Source organism: Dasypus novemcinctus, chromosome 7, assembly GCF_030445035.2.
Source record: "Dasypus novemcinctus isolate mDasNov1 chromosome 7, mDasNov1.1.hap2, whole genome shotgun sequence".
NCBI lineage: Eukaryota > Metazoa > Chordata > Mammalia > Cingulata > Dasypodidae > Dasypus > Dasypus novemcinctus.
Genome location: NC_080679.1, coordinates 13,605,218 through 13,618,158, shown reverse-complemented (window position 1 = coordinate 13,618,158; position 12,941 = coordinate 13,605,218). Strand labels below are relative to the sequence as shown.

The window sequence follows — 12,941 nt, the reverse complement described above, 5'->3', positions numbered from 1 at the left end:
AGCAAGAACAAGTATTATTCAAATTTAAGAGAGGAGGACAGGTTCAAAGGAAACTAATCTATGCCTAAATATCTATGCTTAAAATCAGATCAGAACGCCAGTCTCCTCTCAGGCCAATTCTCTTATGCACTGACCTTTAAAAGGATAAATTCAAACGCATCAAATCCAGTGTATAACTTTCTATTTATAGCTCGTTGTATATAGTCATAAATTTTTTAAAAAACCAACATTTTAAAGTGATAACATACAGCATCACTAAAATAAGATTCTACTCTAAAAGTTGTACCAAATAGTATTGCTGAATACACTAATACAAGAATTCATAAAATTGTAGTATCTTCTTTCTCCACTCCACATTGAAATTTAAAACTAGAAAGTAATAAGCCAGAGAAGCCAAGAGAAAGAATTGAACAAAATCATAGCCCCCAAACTGCTGTGCTCAATCATTTCTCACCTATAGGAATTAAAAAATAGAGAAAACAAACTGGAGTTGGGGCGGGGGGGAAGTATTAACTCCTGAGGGATGTACATTAATGCCCTTAGTTACAGTTCTTTACAGGTTTTTAAAAAAATTACCCCTCCTATACCAGGGACACCAAGGCCTCGTCATGACAGATGTTCTATGGGAATAGCAAGCCTTATTCAGCTACTCATTTATTTAACAAATATTACTGCCCCACTTAATAGAATACACAGGGGAACAGGTAAAGGCAGTCTCTTCCCTCATGGATAACTCATATTCTAGTGGGAGATGCAGACAAACAGCAAATGATTTTAGAAAGTGGTAAATGCTATGAGGAAAATTATGCAGGGTTGGAGCAAAGAAAATAAAGGAGGTGCAGGAATGGCACATAGAAGAGAAAGTACAACGTTACCTATGAAGTATTCCACTTTTGTTCACTGTTAAGATTCCTGCTTGGGGGTTAAGGGGTACAACAAATTCCTTCACCTAAGAAAAAGTGAGCTACTGCCCCAGGCTAGGGGATAAGTCATGATAGATGAAACTAAAATTTTCTTCAAAATGCAGAATTACAGCAAAAACCTTTCATGAACTTAGACTGAAAAGTAATTGTACTAACTTCCAACTGAAATGTAACATTTCCCTCTATTCTTAACAGGCAACAGACCACAACTCAATTTGGCAGTACCCTGGAATTTTCATCAATAAAAATCAGCGATTTTATCCCATCACATTAAAAATGTTGCAAATCCCAAAATCTCACTAATACTCATAACTACTTTGAACAATTGCTACATTTGTTATTGAAAGTGTTAAGAAACATGATAGTACAACAAACTAGTTTAATAGTTTGAGACCTAGATTTCAACATTTTAATATACTTTGTTTTTTGAGTCCTATGTATTTGTTTAAAAAAAATTACTAAAAAATAAAAGAAAGGAAGGGAATCAAAATGGTACACTGCAGAGCAGTTGTAGCTCAATGGATGACTGCCTGCTTCACATGAACAAGGGTTCCAGGTTCAATCCCTGGTACCTCCTGAAAAAAAAGAAAAAAGGCAGTTATGGAAAAATTGCAATGGATTTTTGGATTCTAAACCAAAAGCACAAGCAATCAAAGAAAAATAGATAAAGCTGATTTCATAAAAACTTAAAACTTTGGTACAGCAGAAGACATTATCAAGAAAGTTAAAAAGACGACCTACAGAATAGGAGAAATATTTGGAAACCATACATCTGACAAAGGCTTAATATACAGTGTATATATATAAATAAAGGACTCCTAAAGCAACAATAAAAAGACCAACAACCCAATTTTTTAAATGGGCCAAGAATTTGAATAAACATTTCCTCAAAGAAGATAATCAAATGAATAAGTATATGAAAAGATGTTCAATATCATTATCAATTTTTAAAATGCAAATTAAAACTACAATGAGATACTGCTTCCTACCCACTTGGATGGCTTTTATTTTTTTTTTAAACTGAAAATAAGTGTTGGCAGGGCACCCTTGTACATTGCTGGTGGGGAGAGAACTGGTGCAACAACTGTGGAAAAGTCTGGTGGGTCCTCAGAAAGTTAAACACAGAATTACCATATGATCCAGCAATTCAACCTAAAATAATTCAAAGTAGGGACTTAGATATCTGACACCTATATTCACTGCAGCACTATTCACAATACCCAAAAGGTAGAGGCAACCCAAGTGTCCATCAACAGATTAAAGGCAAAACAAAATGTGGTATAGTCATACAATGGAGTACTATTCAGCTATAAAAAGAAATGAAGTCAAAGAGAAGACAAAATAAAAATTAATATATAAAAAAGGAATGAACTGCTGTACATGCTACACCATGGATGAACCTCAAAGACATGTGAGTGACATAAACCAGACACAAAAGGGCAAATATTGTAAGATTTCTCTTGTATGAAATACTAAGAATAAGCAACTTCATGGAGAGAGAAAGCAGAATAGTGGTTACCAAGGTGAAGGGAAGAGAATGAGGAGTTAGTATTAAATGAGTTTTCATTTGGAATAATGAAAATAGTCTAGAAATAGAAAGTGGTGAAAGTTACGGAGTATTGTCAATATACTGAATGTCAAAGAATTGTCTACTTAAAATGGTTAAAATGATTTTTACGTTATGTATATTTTACCACTAAATATACCACTAAAAATAAATTACTTCTTTAAAAATTTAGTTACCATTCTATAGTTTATAATCAGAAAGAAATGCCTCAAAAATGATGAGATTTTAAAAGTCACTCACTGTATATAATGTAGTATAATGGATGAGATCCTGGAACAGAAAAAGAAAATCGGGTAAAAACCATGGAAATATTTTTTTTTGCATCTGAAGAGCAGGTGTAGCTCAGTTGTTGAGTGCCTGCTTTGTGTGTATAAGGCCCCAGGTTTAATCACCAGTACCTCCTAAAAAAAAAAAAAAGGCCAAAAAACAGTATTATATTGGTTCATTAGTTACTACAAATATATCACACTATGTAAGATCTCAATAACAGGGAAAACTGGGTGAGGAAGATACAGGGGAACTTCATCTTTGCAACTTTTCTGTAAATCTAAAACTATTCTGAAATTAAAAGTTTAAAAATAAAATTTAAGTCATCTCACCTGAGACTCTTCAGGCTGGCAAGGACAGATAGCAGGAGTCATTAAGTAAGGCAGGCAAAAGGGAGAGAGAGCAGTTAGGAATAGAGGAGACACATGTTGAAGAGTTAAAGGTAATACACAATAATGTATGCCTAGTACCCTACGGGCCCTACTATTTGCTGTAGAACAAACAAAACCTCATTTTACTCTCTTCTCTCAAACCTAAATTTTAGAAACAAGAGGATTTAAAGTATCTTTAAAAAAGAAAAGAAAAACCCTATTAATCCCTCAATCAAGAGAAGAAAACTGAGAACTAAAGTATTTTTATTTATTTTAGGGGGGACACCAGGGCCGGGGACAGAATCCAAGACATCTTATGTGGGAAGCTGACACTCAACCACTAGGCCACATCACCTCCCCTGACTTGGCTCTCTTTGTTTGTTTGCGTACTGTTTGTTGTTGAAGGAACCTGGGACCTCCCATGTGGGAAGGAGGTGTTCAACTGCTTGAGCAACACCTACTCCCCCCCATGATATTTTTAAATATAACTTTGAGCTACCAAAGTTATCACTCTTACAGCCACTTGACTCAAGCCTTCACTCTGAACTTACCTACTTAATTCACAATTCAAGCAAGTTCGATTTTGCAACTCAACCCATTTAAAAGCTTGGGGAATAGATGATGGCACACAAAGTGCCCTAATCATATTCAAGTCCACTAACTACAAGGCGGGGAGGGGTGCACTCACTGTACAAAGCAAATAAAGTCATTCAAGTAGCATGTCATTTAGGAGTGTCCAACCGCCAATGAGAGCACTGAGGCTCAGTATAATAAACAGATGTTCATTAAGGTGGCCAAGAGGCAGGAATAAAACATTACAATGCATCCAATACACACTATGACAAGTCAGCAAGTATATAAATACTGTTAATGAGCCACCATGACAAAAATGTGTTCATTATATTGATCTTTCAACAGGGTTTTTAATTTATTTCGTTTCAGCAGGTTTTAATCATATCCACTTCCTTTCCTCAAAAAAGCTTTTAATTGATAAAAGTTTTAAAAGAAAACAAATTTAACCTCTCACGATGAAAAAACTTGACCAAGACATCCCTTATACTATTTGTTTTTTGTTGTTTTTTTCCTTTATACTATTTTTGCAATATTTTTGAAGGTTTTAAATCATATCAAAAGAAGCAGAAATAAAAAAAACTTAACCTTATTTAGCCACATCATACTGCTGGTAGTCAAGGATACTGTAATTAGTAGTGATAAAATATTTTAACCTGCATCAAATTTAGAACACACCTCACCCCACTGCCTCAATTTCTTGAAGCACTTAATGCTAGCCAATATCAGGAATATTTTGCCTTTCTATCTTTAAATCTCATTTAAATTGTCTATTAAATTTATTCAACACCTTTATAACATCTTACAAATAATTCACTGTACCAAACTATAACTTTATCAATTTTAATCAACTGTGCAAGTAAGCCATCATTTAGAAGAATAGAATAAAGCCACTATTAAACTCCTTCTAAAATCCAATATTCTATCAGAAAAATTATGGCAAATATTTGATCACTTAACTACATAAAAGAACTGTGCTAAGCACTTTATTTTTATTATTATTTCCTTTTTCAGATGGGTAAGCTAAAGTAAAAAAATTATAATAAAAGTAATTTACCCAAGGTCATACTGTAGCACTGAAGCCAGGCTTTGAATCCCCTTTAGTCTTAACCACTACACTAAGCTTCTTTATCACTAAAAAGACATTATCTTTAGAACATATAGATAACATTACAAATTCCTCTGAACAAAGTTAATGCAGCAAATAATGATGTGAAACAAGAGATGGAAAATTATAACACAAGGCCACTTGGGGCCCACCACCTGTTTTTGTAAATAAAGTTTTACTGGAATACAGTCAATGGCTGCTTTCACCCTACAACAGCAGATGACAGTTAGGACAGAGATGGTGTGTGGCCCACAAAGCCAGATATATTTATTATGCAGCCCTTTATAAAAAGTTTGCTAACTCCTGTTCTGGAGGATGGTAATGTGTAAACATTCCTCTTAACAATCCAAGTCAATATATATTTTTCTTTATCACTACTTCTATGAATAAAAACAGCAGCAGCTACTACCATTTTTCAAGCATCTACTTCCAAGTCCATATTCTTTCTATATGACACTGCCTTCAAAATATATATTTATAATCATGAAAAAGGTGATAAAAATGCCAACTTTTAAAGAGAAATAAAATGTTCAAGGAAATGGATGCACACATATGAATGTCATACTGTTGTCTTATTTTCCATTAACTCATATTACTCCAAATGGGGTTAGGAAGAGCCCAAGGGAAAGCACAGCAAAAAATATGGCGCATCCTCCTTATGCAAAGATATGGGCCAAAGAACTCATTAAAATAAACACAGAATGCAGAATGTATTTACCCAGTATACTATCCTTTGCCACTGAAAAATTTCTCACCCCTTTCCACACAGACCCTCAGCCACCTTCATTATACTTTCTACAATGTCAAACTCTCTTCCCCATTTATGCATTCCATCCTCTTCAAGACTCTGCTAACCTATGTACAATTCCATAAGCCAAGCACTGAGCTGAGAGGGCCTCAATGAAGGTTAGTTATAGTTATCACTATTATTGCTCATGAAGCTTTTCCTTAATTTTATCCCATTCATCACACACATCACTGATATGACCTAGACCATTAGACTATTAGATATATTTATAGTGGAAGTCACATCACCAAAGCACAAAGGAATTAAATTTGGAATTCAATGTGGGCAACTATCGTGCAGGCAGAAAATACAACTACTCTGAGAAATAACTTGGTAATATTTTCAATACATTTTCTATTCCAAATAAGAAGTCACCTGATGAGGCATCTGAGTAAAGTCTCAGAATTCATTTTAAGGGCTTTTATGATTCATTTTGTCCCCAATTTTCCATCCTCCCCATGAAACTAGAAGCTCAAGGCCAAGGGCAACATTTTATGTGCCTTTATAACCCCAAAACTTAGCTCAGGGCCTAAAATAATTATTTAAAACATATTTGCAGGGGTGCGGATGTAACTCAGTGATTGAGTGCTTGCCTCCCATGTATGAGGTCCCGGTTCAATATCCGGTACCTAAAAATAAAAATAAAACTTTTGTAATAATACATTATCATTTGCTCATTATTCATATACATTCATTCTATTTCCTTTGCTGGAGTAGGTTCACTAAGGACAGACATCTTAAATGATTGATTTTCTAGATTTGAACATACTGTAAAATGCAATCTAAGCAACACCTTTAAAATATGTATGCCAGCTGCTCAAATCAAGATAATTTCTTCCCTTACACCAAGATTCTAATACTATATCTTAAAACAGAATTCCAAAAATGTTTAGAATGGTTGTTCTACTAAATCCTTAACATTCCTTGAAAGAAAAAGAGTAAAATCATTCCTGACATTAATATTCTCAAAAAAGATGGCAAACTCCTCAAATCCTTTACTATCACATTAAAAATTTAAATAAACTCAGCAAGCATCCTGAACAATTTCTGAATTTCTCTAAATGCGATAAATTCTCAGAAGTTAATTGTAGGGAAGCGGATTTGGCTCAACTGATAAGGTGTCCACCTACCATATGGGAGGTCCAGGGTTCAAACCCAGGGCCCTCCTGACCCATGTGGTGAGCTGGCCCATGCGCAGTGCTGATGCGCCCAAGGAGTGCCATGCCATGCAAGGGTGTTCCCCACATAGGGGAGCCCCGTGCGCAAGGAGAGTGCCCTGCAAGGAAAGCTGTACCGCCCAAAAAAAGCACAGCCTGCCCAGGAGTGGCGCAGCACACATGGAGAGCTGACGCAGCAAAAAGAGACACAGATTCCCAGTGCTGCTGACAAGAATAGAAGCGGACACAGAAGAACACACAGCAAATGGACAGAGAGAGCAGACAACCCGGGGGGGAGGGGGAGAGAAAAGAAAAAAGTTAATTGTATCCCAAAAAACATAATGCTATGAAATTATGAATCATTTTCATTTCCTTTTTTAATAACAAGAAAGCATTAATACACATGGCTAAATAAGTAAACACACAAGTAGTGGTAGTCTTATTCCACAGAAGGAACAAATTCTGCTATTAGGGCAAATTAGTTTATGATATAACAAGTATCAATTAAAACAGGTGTTACAAAACCTGAAAATAAAGGTTTTTGGGAGAGAGAAAAAAAAAAACAGGTGCTACAAGGACATCAAGTGATGATCTATTATCTTTTCAGTAATTCCCTTCAGTAGTACCTAGTTTGTGTCATGAGATGATACCTGGGAAAAAATGGCATGGCCTAATATACCAGCAGCTGAAAAGTAATACTAGTTGGTTAGAAGAGGAAGAAGCAGATTATCTTACAGTGCCACACCGAAGGATGAAATTCCCCAACTCTTACCTCATGTCAGAAACTGGTAGGGCAAAACTTTAAAAAAACAAAAACAAAACAAACAAACAAAAAACAGAAGGAAGAGTAGAACAGAAAAGGAGAGATGAACCCTGGATTAAAAATCTAGTTTTCTGATAAAACCGTTCTGAGGCAAAAATGTGCACGTTAACATGAGAATTAAGAAATAATTAGCAAACAAGTTTAATCACAAAGAAATACAGAATTTTCCTTAAAAAAAAAAAAAATCAGTCTAATTGTTGCCACCTACTGGAGAAAACACAAGTGCATTTGGAACTGGGCCAGGATGGGTGGGGTGAGGAGATCAATACTAATTTCTTCTTGACACTAAACTGCTCTTCCTAAGTGGGTATAAGAAATGGAACTACATGGGGAAAAAAACATGAAGTTGTATGGCTGAGCATCTTGCAGAAAAATAGGCATCCTTACAAGTAATGGCAGGAAAACAAATAATTCAGAAATGTTTTTATTCTAAAGTTCCATAAACCCCCAAATTTTGGACTATACAGCATTTACTTACCCCACAAACAGGTATTATTTTGAGTCATAAACTTGTACAAATAGTTAACCATCTCTGCAACTGCCACATAAGGAAAAATACTAAGTTCAAACTGCAAGCAGGAAAGTCCACAAGAATATGCTAGAAATGAAAAAATACTGAAGAGTGCTAAATATTACAGTTACCAGACCCCTGAATAAAATATTCTATCTTTTATCCTTATTTTCTCTTCAGCCATCATCTAACCTCATTTTCCAAAATCCTATGTATATACTTTTATTAAAAAACAAAGGGATAGTATTCCACTTTCTAACATTAACCAGAGTGCTAAATATTTTGTTAAAATACTGAATTTGATTAAATTGGGTAATATTAATTTGTACTTTTTTAAAAGTATGTAAATATCTAAACCACAATTTGCCTGTTTTAAATATTTCTTCACTGTATTAAGATGCTAAGCAAAAGTTTCTCCTTTAACTAAGACTGACAAATTACTGAGTAACTCTCAAAAACCACATATTAAGTCTTGAAGAATATTTAAAAACAAAAAATTTTAAAAACCCACTCTGAATAAACAATAGTTGAATGTACGGAGACAAAATGATTTCCAGCTTCCACTAAAGGAAGAATTCTGTGATTAAACAGAGGACATGGGAGAGTCATCTAGACAATTAACCAGTTCCTTCTTACTTAACAAAACCTTTTAAACTTATTTTAAACAAATGTTTTACATTCACGGCTTCTACTTCCCCAAAACTTATCACCAAAAAACCCTGATATAAAGTCCTAGAAAAGGAAGCAAAATTTCATAAAGATAAAGATCTAAAGGCACTATTATTTTCCTTTTCAGTTTATTTACAAATTAAATATTTTCACACACTCCTTTCACGTTACCACTCCCTATTCATGGATCAATGATAATTCACCATAGTCTACTAAGTCTTATTTCTTAACCTACCATTTAAGAACCTCTATAATCTCATGTCCAATCGCCTATCCAAACATATTTCCATTTACACAAACACACACACACACACACACACATATACACTCCATTTGCTCCAGAGGGCCTGTTTGCCTTACATTTGTATCCTCACCACAATTACACTTTTAGGCTCCCCATTTTCTATACCTACCCCAAAAATTTTAAGCCAGTTCAAGTACCTTCTCACTCCATGGAAGTCTTCCCAGAAACTCAGTCTGGACTGAATCTCTCTCTGAACTTATGTACTCACAGTATGAAACTCAATTTTGTACTTAACAAATATGCAAAATGTTTTGTCTTCCTCTACTGTCATAACTTTGAACTTCTCTATAATAAAATAATTCTGAAGAGATCTCGTTTCATAAACCTTATTTCTTCTCAGCACTCTCCAAAAATAGACCTTGTATGGAAGCAGAATATATACACATTAATGATTGATGAAATAGTTGTATAATGAATATACTACCAACAACTTATTTAGTAAAGCCAAAAACCTTACCTGAAATGTAGGAAACCTACATGTAGAATATTTACAGAATACTTCTCTATGCTAAATACTATACTCCTAGATATGAGCTATCAAGTAAGTTAGACAAGAGTTCTGTATGTATGAACTATATGGACTGTAACTGAATTCTGAACACAAGGACTATTAAAGTCTCTTTTGTACTCATCTAAGAACAGCTTACTGATGTACAGTAAACACTAGATAAATATGTACTAAAGAAGAAACTCTCATTTCCTAATAAACACAATCTCCAAACACTAAACTTGGGATAACCAAGCTACCAATATTTCTAATGCCTTACAAAGCTGAAAAATTTATAATCTAGGATGCTACACTTGGCTACAAATGTTGAAAACCGAAAACAAGTCAACAGTAAATTACGGCATATTATGCTAATATTATTTCACAGTATTGTTTCTCAAATAATGGCAGGAGGCTCCTTAAAGGAGCATGGGTCACCAAAATAAACTTCCCACTGACACCTACCACACATAACGCATGTTGCCAGGAGCCTTGTGCAGGACTGTGGGGATAAAACAATGACACCTCTACCAGCAAGAAGTCAAAGATCTAAGTTAAGTAGTTAAGCTATAAACAACTAATTATGTAATACAGAATGTGAAAACCATAACTGATTAAAATGTTACAAAAGGGGAATGGGACAAAGTATGCAGACTGAAAATCTTAGAGGAGCTGCTGGAAGAAAAGTTAAGTGTTTATCTGATGGTACAAGAGATACAAGACGGAGAAAGTGTACCAATCCAGGTAGGTAAAACCGTAAAAGACAGTCAAGAATGCTGGAAAGTTCTTGGGTGTGTTCAGAGAACACAAGCAGTTCAATCTGACTACAGACAAGGGTGCAAAATAGAATTGCAAAACACTGGGGTCACAGCAGGACCACAGCATTTTTTATCTTTGCTATTTACAAAGCAACAAAAGCAACAACTACAATCACTGATATCTGAGAATTTTTTAAAATGGGGGCCTCCATATGATCTCTATGAACCTGCTCTCTGAAAATACAAAGCAGTTTAAATTACAACTCAACAAGGAATTTCAGATGAACCAGGTGTAAACACTCACTTTGGGTTTCCAAAACATCACAAATGTTTACCAGTACAAGGACTTCAAATTGAGTTAATGTGACCTTAGTTTAATCTATGAAGAAGACAGACAAGGTACATCTATTTATTCAGAATGCTGCCTTCAAGTGAAATGAGTATGAGTTCTGAAGTTAAGATAGAAGTCAATGCTTATGAAAGCCAACAAATTGATTAAAATATACATTGAAATGCTTTAACACCAGTCTTGAAATCATGTTGATAAGTCACTTCAGATTATAATTCATGTATGGATAATAATGCCATAAGGATAACATCCTTTCTAAAGAAATACAGCAAACTAAAATGATGCATACTATTATAAATTAGATGGAACCAAGTCATTTTGCATTATATCCAAACATATTTAAGGCCTCCTGTAGCTTTTAAATGATCAACTACTATATGCAAATAGACAATAATATGAAATGGCTTATCCTATTTTTTTTACTTTGTATGATTTAAACTAATATTTCATTCAGTCTCTACTACATACCAACTGATTGAAAACACCCCAATTTTAGCATTGGCAATGATCCAAAAAGTGAATAAAAAATAAAACAGGACTCTAAACCACTACGAAAAACTTTCAAGTACAGGATCTTATTTTATTCTCACAAGATTTATTCCTTCAATGTACAGTTAAAGAATCCCTATTCTGGGCCAAGCAATGCTAGATGCTAGAGATAAAAAACAAACAAAAATTCAAAAAACAGAATACTGACTTTACGGAATTCCTATTCCTTATACTGTTGGAATTCATAAACACAAATATTTTCAGGTAGGATACCTCTGAATACAGTAGAGGTATGTTCTTGATAGAAGGGTGTTACTGCACGAGGCAATCCTTAATGCTGCAGTGACTCATTGGAAGAAAGGCCCCACGTTCAGTTCATCTCAGTAGCCTAATCTTCTAAATACAGTGCCCAGCAAACAGAAGACAATTAACGCTAGGGTAAATCATTGCCATACCCACATTTTTCAGATTAGGCACCTAAAGTTCAAAAAGGTTAAATTATTTGCCCAAGGCCACAAAGATAGGGCATTAGCCAGAGCAGAAATCCAAGTTTTTCATCTTCAAATCAGATTCACACTTCAACAGTGCCTTAGTGAACCAATGAAAGCAAAGTAGCAAGCAGCATTTTTTTTTTACTCTAGGCCACTAGAATGACTTCTCAAATTAAGCACAACCACAAAACTATTACCAACAGCTTCTGCACACTCAAAACAAAGCAAATAAGTCTGAATAATGGACAAGTTCCTTTTTCTTCTAGCCAATCCAGTTTAATACTACAAGACTCAACTAAAATCTAAAAGGCCTCAGGAAAAACTATTAGAAGAGCATATTTCAATCTAGGAAACCACCTCTTTTTGCCAATTATCTGAAACTATCAATAAATTGGGTTCTTAGATTTAATTAAAGAACTGCATTTTTTAAAAATCCAGGACCTTAATTAAATCAAATTTTACTTTAAAAAAAAAAAAAAAAAAACACAACCACCAAGAGACAGTTCCAGCCTTAGCATACTTATCTGTTTACTGGAAATAACAGCAAGCACTCACTAGGTAGAGTAACCTTAGCAGACCAGGTAGAGGATATGTAAAGAACTGCTAGTTTATGCCCTCAAGAAGTTTGTAACACAGCTGTTGAAACCATACACAGACACTAAAATAAAGGGCACAAATGTAAAGCTAACATTACACTTAAGAACTAAAGAACCAAGATTACACAACAATCTATAAATTACATTTATTGTGTAATATCCATCATATTCGCATATACTCACTCTTCCCCTCTATCTGGCCCAGTCTCCCTTCAGGCTTGACCCTATTAACAGCAGCGTGGTCTATGAAAAAAGAGGCAGAGAATAATCCACTGGCTTAAACTGGGACTTGGAGTTGACAACTTATATCCATCTAGGTACTCTGATGGCATACTAGTCAGGGGGCATATGAAGAGGCCATGACTACAGGAAGCATTCTGGACTGCTGGGGCCAGGAAACCTTCCAAGCAGGAGGAAGAAAGGCTGCATATTCAGCAAGACCAGGATAACATTTATCAGTCTAGAGTGAGAAGGAAAATGAGGGTTACTTTTAAATCAGGTTTATGAGTTCACTTTCATGCATACCAGTGATATGAGATAATCCTTACCCTCAGGAAACCTAGAATCCAAATAGGGAAACAAAAACACAACATGTCAAATTCAGCAATATAACCCAAAAACAGTTTATGTAGGTAACAAAAAAAAAAAAGGAAAAGGAAAAGAGCAAGGGGTGGAAGTTCAATTTGAGGAACTCATTTGAGGAGGTGAGTTGAA

The 12,941-nt window shown here is 34.9% G+C and overlaps 1 protein-coding gene across 50 annotated transcripts in view; it reads right to left on the bottom strand.

Annotated features, from left to right (window-relative positions):
• TRIP12 (thyroid hormone receptor interactor 12) overlaps nucleotides 1-12,941 on the bottom strand; it is a 175,767-nt gene that overhangs the window by 158,197 nt on the left and 4,629 nt on the right. For 5 of the 50 annotated variants that reach the window (XM_071216081.1, XM_071216071.1, XM_071216073.1 and 2 more), the window contains one exon: nucleotides 2,731-2,760. The exons of the other annotated variants lie outside the window; for them this stretch is intronic. The gene's annotated coding sequence lies outside the window, so the exon portion shown is untranslated. The remainder of the gene's footprint in view (nucleotides 1-2,730; nucleotides 2,761-12,941) is intronic. 50 annotated transcript variants of the gene reach the window in all.